The sequence below is a fragment of the Haliotis cracherodii genome, unplaced genomic scaffold (assembly GCF_022045235.1).
Source record: "Haliotis cracherodii isolate W230 unplaced genomic scaffold, xgHalCrac1.p SCAF_6, whole genome shotgun sequence".
Classification (NCBI taxonomy): Eukaryota; Metazoa; Mollusca; class Gastropoda; order Lepetellida; family Haliotidae; genus Haliotis; species Haliotis cracherodii.
In genome coordinates, this window is record NW_027266319.1 from 66,323,267 (window position 1) to 66,338,209 (window position 14,943).

Consider the following 14,943-nt stretch of genomic DNA (forward strand, 5'->3'; position numbering starts at 1 on the left):
ATGGTTGTACACTTCACCATGGTTGTACACTTCACCATGGTTGTACACTACACCGTGGTTGTACACTAAAACCATGGTTGTACACTTCACCATGGTTGTACACTTCACCATGGTTGTACACTTAGACTTGGTTGTACACTACACCATGATTGTATGCTATGACTTGATTGTATGCTCCGACTTCGTTGTACACTCTGATTTGGTTGTACACTAAGACTTGGTTGTACACTTAGACTTGGTTGTACATTTAGACTTGGTTGTACACTAAGACTTGGTTATACACTAAGACTTGGTCGTACACTATGACTTGGTTGTACACTAAGACTTGGTTGTACACTTAGACTTGGTTGTACACTAAGACTTGGTTGTACACTAAGACTTGGTTGTACACTATGACTTGGTTGTACACTAAGACTTGGTTGTACACTTAGACTTGGTTGTACATTTAGACTTGGTTGTACACTAAGACTTGGTTGTACACTAAGACTTGGTTGTACACTATGACTTGGTTGTACACTATGACTTGGTTGTACATTTAGACTTGGTTGTACACTAAGACTTGGTTGTACACTATGACTTGGTTGTACACTAAGACTTGGTTGTACACTATGACTTGGTTGTACACTAAGACTTGGTTGTACACTACACCTTGGTCGTACACTAAGACTTGGTTGTACACTTAGACTTGGTTGTACACTAAGACTTGGTTGTACACTACACCTTGGTCGTACACTAAGACTTGGTCGTACACTAAGACTTGGTTGTACACTAAGACTTGGTTGTACACTAAGACTTGGTTGTACACTACACTTTGGTTGCACGCTATGACTTGGTTGACCCCAACAGCATCAATAGCTGCTGATAACATCAATCACTGGACTGTCTGCTACAGTGGTGGTAATCTACTGCCTGTTATTATTTAGCTGGAATATTGCTGATTATTGCAGCATTAACCAACAAACAAACATAACCCAATTCACTCACTCACTCACTCACTCACTCATTCAGATCCTGTGTCTGGGTTCACCTTTCATGGTAGTTCTCATTGCTGAAATTACAGTTTGGGGAAATGTCATGTCCTTTCAGATGGTTTCAAATTCCATCAATAGTTTTTTAGAAAATGTATTCATGATTACAATATGAACATCAAAAAAGGTATCACAAGTGTAAAAGAAGAACCATCAGTTTGAATTTTTTTAAAGAATTTATTAAGTCATCATAAATCACTCTTGATTAATTTGATAATCGAACAAATTGTAATGTGTTTTTGATATTATTGAAAGGGTTTTATTGCTTTTATATAAACAACATATATTACAAAAAATACATGTATATCAGCTTTCAATCAGACATGGTAATTCTGTCGTTGGCTTCTGGCAGAATAATTGGTTTTTGAGTCATTATATCATTTTCTTTGAAAAATAATGTTCTTTCCAAAAGAGAACTTGATTAATTTCTGAGGGATTTTGTCATTTGCGTGTTTTTAATTCCAGTCAAATTTACAGTTTTATTATGATTGCTGGTTTGTAATTCATGACACTGATGAAATGTCACCTTATTCGAAATGTTATTTGTCATTTGAGAAATATTTTTAATTCAGCAACTTTGAAATTGATTTTGTAACCTTTAAGCTCACATTGGCGAGCCTAATATTTCAAGGTCATTGAAAGTTGTTTTCTCAAGGACTCAATATCGCTTTGGTGAGATCAGGCAATATCGCTTTGGAGATATGTGCAATGGAGCTTCAGCACAATGCATGAAAGGGGCGGTGGGGTAGTCTAGTGGTTAAAGCATTCACTCGTCACGCCGAAGGCCGGGTTCTATTCCTCACAGAAGTTCATGAAGTATTGCTGAAGTATTGCTGAAGTATTGCTGAAAGCAGCGTAAGACCATGCTCACTCACTCACTCCAGTTTTCTAAATTGATATATCCTCAATTACTCTGGGATCCTCAATTACACTGGGATGGACTACTTAGGGGTAGCCTAGTGGTTAAAGCATTCACTCGTCACGCCTAAGACCCGGGTTGGCTTCCCCACATGGGTACAGTGTGTGAAGCCCATTTCTGGTGTCCCCCACCGTGATATTGCTGGAATGTTGTTAAAAGTGGGGTCAATCAATCAATCAATCAATCAGTCAATCAATGCTTAACACTCAAGACCATGATCACACTTGTTATCAATGATTGCAAACTAAAAAGTTGAACGAATTATTTCGGATGATAAATAGAATCACACCCTTGTGTCGTTGTATATTGGGTTTATTCATAATACTGAGAGGCCATAGGCCAACAGTACATGTTATATATAGTAATGGGTGTATATACATTTATAAGGAAACATAATTGCAACTTCTTTGGTTCATACCAGTCGTCTAAGGCACCGCGATTCTTTGTGCAGAGTTGCCTCCCTTGGGCACGCCAGGAACCTATGATTGTGGGTTTGAATCTCGGTTCACCCCGATTATGTTTCTAGGTTTGTCAGCACCATACCCGTGCTTGTGGGTTTCACCGAAGTGGTAAACGTCTGAGACCTGCATCACTTCGGGCTTTCCTCCCACATTAACCTGACACGCTGTGATATAACTGGAATACTGTTCAAAGTGGCGTTAAACCCAACTCACTCACTCACTCTTTGGTTCATAGCATGCATTTTTTACATAACAGGTGTTTTTTATTCTACATGGTTACTTGACATTAACGAAACAAGGTATAAACTTTGATCGACTTGTGTTGATATATTAGATATGAAAACACACTCTGGTGAGATTCTCATTTATGGAGGGAAGGTCATTCAGGAGTCTGACATGCTCAGACTCCACTTTGTATCGGTGACGTTGACCTTAGTTTTAAAAGACACAGATAAAATTTGACTGACTTACATTTTGTACAAGTCTGACTGCTTGTATTGTTTTGGAAACCTACTGATCCCACTTAATTCTTTAAGTAACCTGAATTTGGAAAAGAGACAGTGTCTCCTCTATGAAATGTGAAGCCAGCTTAATTCTTGTAGCAAAATCTCGCTCAGTAGTTGGTAGCAATACAGATGACATATGATGTCGTAAGTGGCGACTAACAGGATGGGGTGGTCAGACTCACTGACTTGGTTGATGCATGTCATCGATCCCAATTTGCATGGATCGATGCTCATGATATTAATAACTGAATTGTCTGGCCCAGACTCAGTTATTTACAGATTGCCGTCATACAGCTGGAATATTGCTGAGTGCGGCATTGAACAACAAGCCAACCGCCCCGTGAAGATTCCAGGGAAGAATAGGTCTTCAGCAACCCATGCTTGCCATAAAAGGTGACTATGCTTGTCGTAAAAAGGGACTAAAAGGATCGGGTGGTCAAGCTGACTTGGTTGATGCATGTCATCGTATCTCAATTGCGTGGAACGATGCTCATGATATTAATCACTGGATTGTCTGGTCCAGACTCGATTATGTACAGACCGCCATCATATAGCTGGAATATTGCTGAGTGCGGTGTTAAACGACAAACCAACCAACCAACCACAAAAGTGGCAAATTCTTGTTCTTCCCTCGACTTGCAAGTTGTGACCTTTGATATCTTGAAGCCAGGTGTATCAGCAAAGTTTTCCGACTATAACAAACTACGTGAAGGACTCAAGTTACATCCTCATGCTGAAGACAATAAGACTTCAATCTGTCATGAGATTTCCCTAAAGGCTTTGATTTTGTTAATGAGAAACTTAAAATGAAATGATTACCAACAAACAAACACACGGAAACAAGACTGGGGCCATCTAGCAACATGGAGTGTTCATTTCATGGGAATTATTGTATTTCAGTCTTGTCTCCATTATACTCGATCTTCGTGAATCAAATTAATTAAATTAACGACATGTTTCATTTTTCAACATAATAACCACTGAACAGAATATACTGTGTGTATTCAAGAAAAAGTTACTAATAAATGAAAAAACAATGCTGTAATTAACAGATACATTACTATTAAAACAAGATAAGTTGCCATTGAGAACAGATTCATTACCACACTGTTGTTATGCTCAGATGTCTGAACATCGAAATGTATTTTACACACATAGTAGAGAAAGATGAACCTCAAGAAGCTGACTAACCAGTGAAGATCCAGGTAAGAATAGGTCTTCAGAATAAGGTCAAAAGGTCAGTCACAACAGAAAAACCTCACAAAAAGGCTTATGGTTCCATTTTCTCAAAAGGTGTTGACGCATTTGTCATTAAACTTTCGGCCTGTGAAGATCCGGGGTAGAATAGGTCTTCATCAACCCATGCTTGCTGTAAATGCGACTATGCTTGTTGTAGGAGGCGACTAACAGGATCGGGTGGTCAGACTCGTTGACTTGGTTGATGCATGTCATCATATCCAAATTGTGTGCATCGATGCTCATGTTGTCAATCACTGGATTGTCTGTTATAGGCTTGATTATTTACAGACCGCCGTCATAAAGCTGAAATATTGCTGAGTGGGGCGTTAAACAACAAATAAACAAACAAAAACAAATAAATGACTTTAAATTTTGAACAATGCATCTACATTAAAAATCAGCCTGGGTCAAATAATTGCTCCTATTGAAATGATAAGTAACACATTTCAGCACAGTTGACCATCACACTGACTGCTGGGAGTCCAAGTCTCGCTCTCATAAATTGGCCAGATAACTATGTTGAGTACAGATTGATATCATTAGAGATTTCAGCCATGCTGGCGGCCATCTTGGATTTTCTACCACCAGGGGGTGCTGCAAACTATATTTGAATTATATGCAGCTCTGCTGCAATTCATTCCGCATGCATTAGTATGGATATATGTATAAATGGATCAGATAAGTATGATATATTGAGTATATATTGATACCATTAGAGAGTTCAGCCATGTTGGTGGCCATCTTGGATTTTCTACCACCAGGGGGCTCTGCTGCGGTGGATCCATAAATGTTTGGAATGGTTCAATGTATAAGTGTGCCAAGTTTGGTGCTTTTAACCCAAAGTGCACAATTTTAGCCTTAACCGCCCCACTACATGAACTCACGAGGTCATTGCACAGATGATATACAAACCTCAGTGTCTGATGATGGGTCAGAGGTATACTGCCTGCAGAGTGACCATTGTTATTTGGACATTTTGAAAGGTATTAGAACAATTTCAGTTGGAAAACATAATTGTTTTTGTTCACATATTCACATGAAGCTGATGGCGCCCTAAGCTTTGATGATTATAGTCTGGTATTTCCTGGCTTTGGGGTTTACTGTCTGGTATTTCCTGGCTTTGGGGTTTACAGTCTGGTATTTCCTGGCTTGGGGTTTATAGTCTGGTATTTCCTGGCTTGGGGTTTACAGTCTGGTATTTCCTGGCTTGGGGTTTATAGTCTGGTATTTCTTGGCTTGGGGTTTACAGTCTGGTATTTCCTGGCTTGGGGTTTACAGTCTGGTATTTCCTGGCTTTGGGGTTTATAGTCTGGTATTTCCTGGCTTTGGGGTCTACAGTCTGGTATTTCCTGGCTTTGGGGTTTATAGTCTGGTATTTCCTGGCTTGGGGGTTTATAGTCTGGTATTTCCTGGCTTGGGGGTTTATAGTCTGGTATTTCCTGGCTTGTGGTTTACAGTCTGGTATTTCCTGGCTTTGGGGTTTACAGTCTGGTATTTCCTGGCTTGGGGTTTACAGTCTGGTATTTCCTGGCTTGGGGTTTATAGTCTGGTATTTCCTGGCTTTGGGGTTTACAGTCTGGTATTTCCTGGCTTTAGGGTTTACAGTCTGGTATTTCCTGGCTTTGGGGTTTACAGTCTGGTATTTCCTGGCTTTGGGGTTTACAGTCTGGTATTTCCTGGCTTGTGGTTTACAGTCTGGTATTTCCTGGCTTTGGGGTTTACAGTCTGGTATTTCCTGGCTTGGGGTTTACAGTCTGGTATTTCCTGGCTTGGGGTTTATAGTCTGGTATTTCCTGGCTTGGGGTTTACAGTCTGGTATTTCCAGGGTTTTTGCAGCAGTGTTGCTTGTCTGAATAGTTCATGAAGTATTCATCAAAGTTTCGACAGGGGAGTTGGCAACTAGTTTGTTGGTTCAACGGGCTTGGGGTGTTGGCTGTCAAATATTGATCCCGACAAATTGTGAGATGGACCTTACATGTGAAGTTGTTTTAACAAGTACACATGCAGTCATTTGTGCCATGTGTTTTCAGAGCATCATTTACAATCTTGTATTACATGTTGGGAGAACTGCTGGTACAGACTTCTGAATATGTTCCGATTATGATCCTTGATTTATCATCACCGACCTGTATCATCATCACCTACCTGTGTCATCATCACCCACCTGTGTCATCATCACCCACCTGTGTCATCATCACCGACCTGGACGTTATTAGAGTCAGGACCTTGCTGATTATGTGTCATGCCATTTATTTACATGTCGCCAAGATACACATGAATTATTGCTGATTTTATCAAAAGCATCCTCCACTCACAAACAGATAGGGGCGGTCGGGTAGCCTAGTGGTTAAAGCGTTCGCTCGTCACGCTGAAGACCCGGGTTCGATTCCCGACAGGGGTACAATGTGTGAAGCCCATTTCTGGTGTCCCCCACCGTGATATTGCTGGAATATTGCTAAAAGCGGCGTAAAACCATACTCACTCACTCACTCACAAACAGATAAACTATGCTAGGGTCAGTTGTAGCGAGTCCTCTTGATTCAAGTTGTTCAATCACTATTTCCTAGCTTCTTTAGCCACATGTAATGATTACCTTCACAACACACAGACAATGACACACATGACACTAAGTAGGAGGATCAGTTTTATTCCACTCCAGAAGGCCACAGGCACATAGTACAATTCTATTTGCAGGAGAGCTTGCAGATAGGTTTGACAGTTCACAATTAACATAGCATGATAAATAAACATTGATAGTTTTTTGTGAGTAGAATTATCAGTTGTTGACATGATCAACATAAATTTGTGTTGAATAGGATGAACATAAAAGGACAGTTCTATATATTTACTTCTTAGATCTTTTGTTGACAAACTATCAGAAAACGAAACTCGCTCTTTAATCTAATTTAAATCACAGATTCTCAATTCTCCAACTATGTTTTTATGTCTGCCTACTTCATTCCCAAGTCTATGAAAGCTGCATCTAAATTTGCTAAAGTTATTCTAAATCTTTTAAAACTGATATCAAACAATAGTGTCGGAAATATGTGACTTAAAAAGCTTGTAATAATTACATTTTTTAAAATCTTAAAACATGCCATGACCATTTTTTATCCCCTACTAATTATACTGTCCAATATAGAAAAAGCCAGCAATTAATGAAAAAATGGGCATCCTTACAGTATTATGAAAGGACAAAGTATACAAAACTTCATCTTTCTTATGTCCTCAAATCCAAACATTAAGAACAGACTGGCAAAACATTTAGCCCCGTGTCTCTCAGATTCAAGTTGGACAGACAATACAAGAATGCAGGCTGTTTGTATTCAGGGAGAGAGTGTGTACCCTGCTCAGTGGAGACAAGAGTGATGAGGCTGCTGTTTATTTCGTATAGACATCTGTGATGTATTTCTAAATCACATTGTTTATTTGTGGGAAGGAAAGCCACCAGTGTGTGGATCGAGAAGAAGCTTTCCTGTATCAGATGATGCGGAGATGACGTCACGCTTAAGCTGTGTTGATGTTCCGTGTCTGTGTGTGCCCGATAAATGAGGGTTTAAGGGGGAGATCCAGCGTGGGCCAAGTTTAGCCATGATTGTGCAGGTGTGGTTACTCCGTGTCAACAATTGCCCCCGATGGCATGGATCGTCACGGATGCTTTCAGTCAGGGGTTTGTCTGGTCTAGACTCATTATTTTACGGACTGCTGTCATATAGCTGGAATATTGCTGACTCACTCACAAAAAGGTAAAGCAACACTCACTCACTCACTCACTCACTCACTCACTCACTCACTCTCCAACCCACCCACCCACTCACTCACTCACTCACCAACTCACCAACTCACTCACCCACCCACTCACTCACTCACTCACAAACTCACTCACTCACCCACCCACCCACCCACCCACCCACCCACCCACTCACTCACTCACTCACTCACTCACTCACTCACTCACCCAAACCCACTCACTCACTTGCCCACCCGCTCGCTCACTCACTCACTTTCTCACTCACCCAAACCAACCCAAACTCACTCACTCACTCACTCACTCACTCACTCACTCACTCACTCCCAAGAATCACGATTTTTGCATGAGGCTTAGCCTATCCCGCTGGCGTGGATTGTTTCACGTTTTCAGAATATTGCTGAATGCAGTGTTAAACATGTTCACCCATTCCCCACTTATCATTGGCCCAAGGATTGCAATTAAAGCATAGAACTTTCCAACTCAACAGTACTAGACTTGAACAGTGCATTGCTGCAAATGACAAAGTTGCCTATTGGTGTCTAGCAATTATACCCCGTGGCAGACAAAAGAGCTCCTTAACTACTTGAGACAGCCGACTTCCTTGACGACACAGTCAAACCATGTTTTCTGGGGCAGCCTGTGTCAGGATCTGGACACCAACTGTATGGCCAATTGTGTTCCTGTCCAGAAGACTGGATGCTGTATTGTGACTTCAGTGTCACTCGACAGTGAAAGCATGTGCCCCTACTAATTTGTGAATAAACAGTCAGGAATGTGTCACTTCCAGATTGCTGCCTGAAAAGACCATCTTCCTAAGGAAAAGGAGCTAACTGACTATAAAAGTCCAGTTTCCACCCTTTGCCAAACTAGGCTCAAATTTCAGAGTTACAGTTTGGCTGGACCAATGAGTCTATGCATAGTTCAGTCATCCAGTTTGTAAACAACATGGATTTGTGAAGCATGCTTACCATCAATCTCATAAAAAATCAGATCTTTGTTTTCGCTACCGCTATACAAAGTTCTGAGCACATCCCATTATGGGTCACGTCAGAACGACCTTTCACGAACTTTGACCTACCAATGAAATGACTGACAAGCAATCGACATTAGCCAATCAGAAGGCAGCTTTTTCAAGCTTTACGACACTAATTTCAAACTTGCGATTTTGACATATGCTTGTTTAAAAAAATTAAAACTGATAAAAAGAACATTCTGGAATGAGTTATAGATGGCCTAGATTGAATTGATATAAGCATAAAAGCTGTAACCGTTGTTCGGAATACCCTCTGTTAAATATTTTGAGGTTGCATGATTAGAGAACACATTCCAACTGTCACTTTCATGATCTGGTAAGCGACACTCTGATTGGTTGGATGAAACGTCGTTCTGACGTGATCCGTTATCGGATGCCCTCAGATCTTTGTTTAGCGATAACGAGAACTGAGATCTGATTTTAATGAGATTGGTGTACCGTCAACTGGGCGTTGACATATATTTTGCAAATCTTTTCATATTGTTAATCAAGGTGCTCAAGTGATTTGATGTACCTGTTCTATTACAATATAGATCTTGATCGTTGATCAGATCATCTTGACTGGGCTCCACCATTGTGTTTGAAACCATTGTAAGTGATATGAGAGATGGATTCTAATTGGTCAATAAGAGGTACATAGAAGAGACGTAACTCGTAATAGACACTGGTGGCGCTACGATTGAGCCTGGAAATTCAAGCCTAGTTCGACAACACCCTTGCCTCGGGAAGGTCTGAAATGACCAAGATGAGACAAGGTCCACATGCAATGGCCTTAAATTCGGCATTTTAGCCTTGAAAAAGCCTTAAATTTCAATCTGGAATGAATTGTCTTAGATATTTGAATTCAGTGGATTGGTCGGCCACACATTAGGTCCGGGTTTGAATCTCACCTGAGTATGAATGTGAAGTATGGTTGGCTTCCATGTCATGATGGCAAGCTTTAATACTTTTCACTCTCTTTTTTCAGTGTTTTTTTGTCAGTTTCAGTTTCTTGTTTTCACTTATTTGCTCATTCTAGTTCCACGAGGTCGTGACAGGAGGTCGGATATGAAGAGAAGTGTCAGTGATCAGTCTATGACCTCATATTTACAAATATTTAGAAAATTTCTAAAAGTAGGGTTATTCCTTAAGAATTTCCTAAAAAAATCTTCCAGTACATTGTTCAGGAATCTTTAAGTGAACTTCACATGTCTTTTCATTTGGGGAGTCAAACCTAAGACTTTATCATGATGAGTGAAGCCCATTTCTTGTGTCCCCTGCCGTGATATTGCTGTAATATTGCTTAAAGTGGCACTCACTCACTCACTCACTCACTCACTCACTCACTCACTCACTCACTTAGACACACTCACTCACTTAGACACACTCACTCACTCGCTCGCTCGCTCACTCACTCACTCACCCACTCACTTAGGCACACTCACTCACTCACTCACTTAGACACACTCACTCACTCACTCACTTAGACACACTCACTCACTCACTCACTAAGACACACTCACTCACTCACTCGCTCACTCACTCACTCACTTAGACACACTCACTCACTCACTCATTCGCTCACTCACTCACTCACTCACTCACTTAGACACACTCACTCACTCACTCACTCACTCACTCATCCACTTATCATGATGAGCACTTTTATCATGCCACTACCCTTTATTGATGTGTACTGGTACTGACACTAAGACGCCATGGACACCATGCCACTATGTACACCATGGACACCATGCCACTATGGACACCATGCCACTATGGACACCATGCCACTATGGACACCATGCCACTATGTACACCATGGACACCATGTCACTATGTACACCATGCCATTATGGACACCATGGACACCATGCCATTATGGACACCATGCCACTATGGACACCATGGACACCATGCCATTATGGACACCATGGACACCATGTCACTATGTACACCATGGACACCATGTCACTATGTACACCATGGACACTATGCCACTGTGGACACCATGCCATTATGGACACCATGGACACCATGTCACTATGTACACCATGGACACCATGCCACTATGGACACCATGCCACTATGTACACCATGGACACCATGCCACTATGGACACCATGGACACCATGCCACTATGGACACCATGCCACTATATACACCATGGACACCATGCCACTATGGACACCATGCCACTATGGACACCATGCCACTATGGACACCATGCCACTATGTACACCATGGACACCATGCCACTATGGACACCATGGACACCATGCCACTATGGACACCATGCCACTATGGACACCATGCCACTATGTACACCATGGACACCATGCCACTATGGACACCATGGACACCATGCCACTATGGACACCATGGACACCATGCCACTATGTACACCATGGACACCATGCCACTATGTACACCATGGACACCATGTCACTATGTACACCATGGACACCATGCCACTATGTACACCATGCCACTATGGACACCATGGACACCATGCCACTATGGACACCATGCCACTATGTACACCATGGACACCATGTCACTATGTACACCATCGACACCATGCCACTATGGACACCATGGACACCATGCCACTATGGACACCATGGACACCATGCCACTCTGTACACCATGCCACTATGTACACCATGGACACCATGCCACTATGGACACTATGCCACTGTGGACACCATGCCACTATATATGGACACCATGGACACCATGCCACTATGTACACCATGGACACCATGCCACTATGGACACCATGGACACCATGCCACTATGTACACCATGGACACCATGCCACTATGGACACTATGCCACTGTGGACACCATGCCACTATGGACACCATGGACACCATGCCACTATGTACACCATGGACACCATGTCACTATGTACACCATGGACACCATGCCACTATGGACACCATGCCACTATATACACCATGCCACTATGGACACCATGGACACCATGCCACTATGGACACCATGCCACTATGGACACCATGCCACTATGGACACCATGGACACCATGCCATTATGGACATCATGCCACCATGGACACCATGCCACTATGTACACCATGGACACCATGCCACTATGGACACCATGCCATTATGGACACCATGGACACCATGCCATTATGGACACCATAGACACCATGCCACTATGGACACCATGCCATTATGGACACCATAGACACCATGCCACTATGGACACCATGGACACCATGCCACTATGGACACCATGGACACTATGCCATTATGGACACCATAGACACCATGCCATTATGGACACCATGGACACTATGCCACTATGGACACCATGGACACTATGCCATTATGGACACCATAGACACCATGCCACTATGGACACCATAGACACCATGCCATTATGGACACCATGGGCACCATGCCACTATGGACACCTAAAAATCACCAACATTGATCTTGGATGTTCTTCACTCAACATTTAGCCATTTTCTTTAAGAAATCTGAAAAGATGAAAAACAGTTTGGCTTAATATGACATAATTGATACCCCTAGCACTGAGAACATGAGATTTTACTTCAGTCGTTTAGAGTTTTAGTGGCAGCAGATCCTAGAGGGGCGATCTTTTTGTAAGCGTGAACTGACAAAACTGACAAGAGCAAGTCAGCAGCCTGACAGCAAAAGATGGTCTCCGTGACAATGCCGGATCCAGAACTATAGTCCCATAAAGACCTCAGGATTACATTATCAGATTTGGCATCAAATGCCAACATTGTTTGTCTTGTATTATTAATGTCAATACGTGAGACTAGCGAAGACTCCAGACATCAGGAGACGGTTGTGACATTTGATCACAATGTGAAAAGAAACATGAGGAGAAGTAGAAAAAATAAAGTTGTTTGTATTAAAATGTCTGTGAGTCAAGTCAGTGGTGGCTTCACCGACCTTCATGTATCCTGTGATGGTCATTAATGCTGTACTGCAGAGTCATGTGGTGGAATATTGCAGAGGGAAGTATCAACCAGAATTGTTGGGCTGTTTGATCTTTAGTATCAGCTTCATCGTTACGCCATGCTTGTATACAACAGAGTCCCCCCAGCTTTACTTGGGGAACCTGGGTCCAGGTATGTTTCCGGCTCAGTCCCGAAAGATGTTGACTTGTTTCCCAAATTAGTTTGTGCGATCTTTTCGGGGGCGTAAAGGTTTTTTATTCAACTAGTTTTTTAGGTGAGGTTGTATAATGTTCGGCTAGGGTATCATGATTTGTCAGATTTGGTCCAGAATAAACAAGGTCGGCGGTGTCTTTAGTTATTGACTTTATTCAGCATGACAGTGTTCATAAAATCTGGGGGCATCCAAGTTCTCTGTTGCAGTGGAGTAGTCTAGTGGTTACAGCGTCTGCTCATCACACCGAAGACCAGAGTTTGATTCCCCACAGGGTACAATGTGTGAAGAACATTTGTGTTGTCCCCCAATCATGATGTTTTTTAATATTTCTGAAAGCAGCGTAAAACCATACTCACTCACTCACTCTAGATCGTCTTACTTCTCAAAAAAGTTTAAAAAAATTCTCTATGACTTCAATATATAAACAGTAAACTACGGTTATAACGAACTCAAAGGGACCACTTATTTTAGTTTGTTATAACCGTTCGTTATAAGCATATATACAGCATATATACAACAAATGGCTTGGACTAAAAAATAAGTTCGTTATATTAGTCAGTTCGTTATAAGCGTGTTCATTATAACCGTAGTTTACTATATAAATATACACTTATAAAGGTGTATACTGTAAATCTTGAAATCAATGAGTTTCCTGATGGCCTGAAGCCCAAAATGCTACTCAATATGAATGCCCTGAGTTGAGTACTTCTGTAAAAACAATACATAGTGTTTTCCTAAAAACAACAGATAATTTATGTGTTTATTCTGGTGACGGGCATTGAGGAAGTTCAGTGAAATAAAATAATTGAACCAGTAGCTGACGCAGTTGCAAAGAAGAAAAACACTGCTGCGTGGGTGGCGTCTGTCTGGACTCGCTGGAGTAATCAGTGATGCATAGTTTGACACGAGTGGGTAGAACTCTTGACCCCAGCAGTGTCAACTCACAGCATGTCCATTATGTAATTTCTAGTGTTTGAATGACAAAATTTATATACTTGTTACAAGTGCTGCTCAATAAACAGTGACATGGAATATATATAGTTGTTTAATATTAGGTCCAAGTTGGTATTTCTGCTATCCAAAATGGGAAGTGAGGCTGTAGTGATGTGATAGACATTTTGAGATATGAATGCGATGTTAATCAATGAGAGCGAAGACCACTCACATTTTTTACATTTAAGTCAAGCTCGCATTAATTTCAAGATTTACAATAGTTTGAAACAGGTGTGCTTGTCTGCTTGCTCAAAGATTTTATTGCATGAATGAATATGGCAGTTGATGACCTCTGTATTTAATTACACAAGCACAGACAATAGCCCTGGACTTCGTTCCACAAAGTATTTTAGTGCTACAATCATCTTAAGCTCAAAGGGGCGGTCGGGTAGCCTAGTGGTTAAAGACTTGGGTTCAATTCCTGACATGGGTACAATGTATGAAGTCCATTTCTGGTGTACCCTGCCATGATATTGCTGGAATATTGCTAAAAGCGGCGTAAAACCATACTCACTCACTCACTCTTAAGGTCATGTTAAAATAAGGGAGTTGTGATCGCTTTGTGGATAATGGCTCACTGGACTGGAGATGGAATATATGATTCAAACATGGTCTGTAACATCACCTCCACAGACCGGCCCATGAAGATTCATGTAGAATAGGTCATCAGCAACCCATGCTTGCCGTAAAAGGCCACTATGTTTGTCGTAAGAGGCGACTAACGGGATCGGGTGGCCAGACTTGCTGGCTTAAATGTTTGATACATGTCATCGTATCCCAATTGCATATGGATTGATGCTCATGATGTCAATCACTGGATTGTCTGGTTCAGACTCGATTATATACAGACCGCCGTCAT

At 41.6% G+C, this 14,943-nt stretch overlaps 1 protein-coding gene across 1 annotated transcript in view; it reads left to right on the top strand.

The window, feature by feature from the left end:
• Positions 1-14,943, top strand: part of LOC139446734 (histone deacetylase 6-like) — a 338,991-nt gene that overhangs the window by 78,729 nt on the left and 245,319 nt on the right. The gene's annotated exons all lie outside the window — the stretch shown is intronic.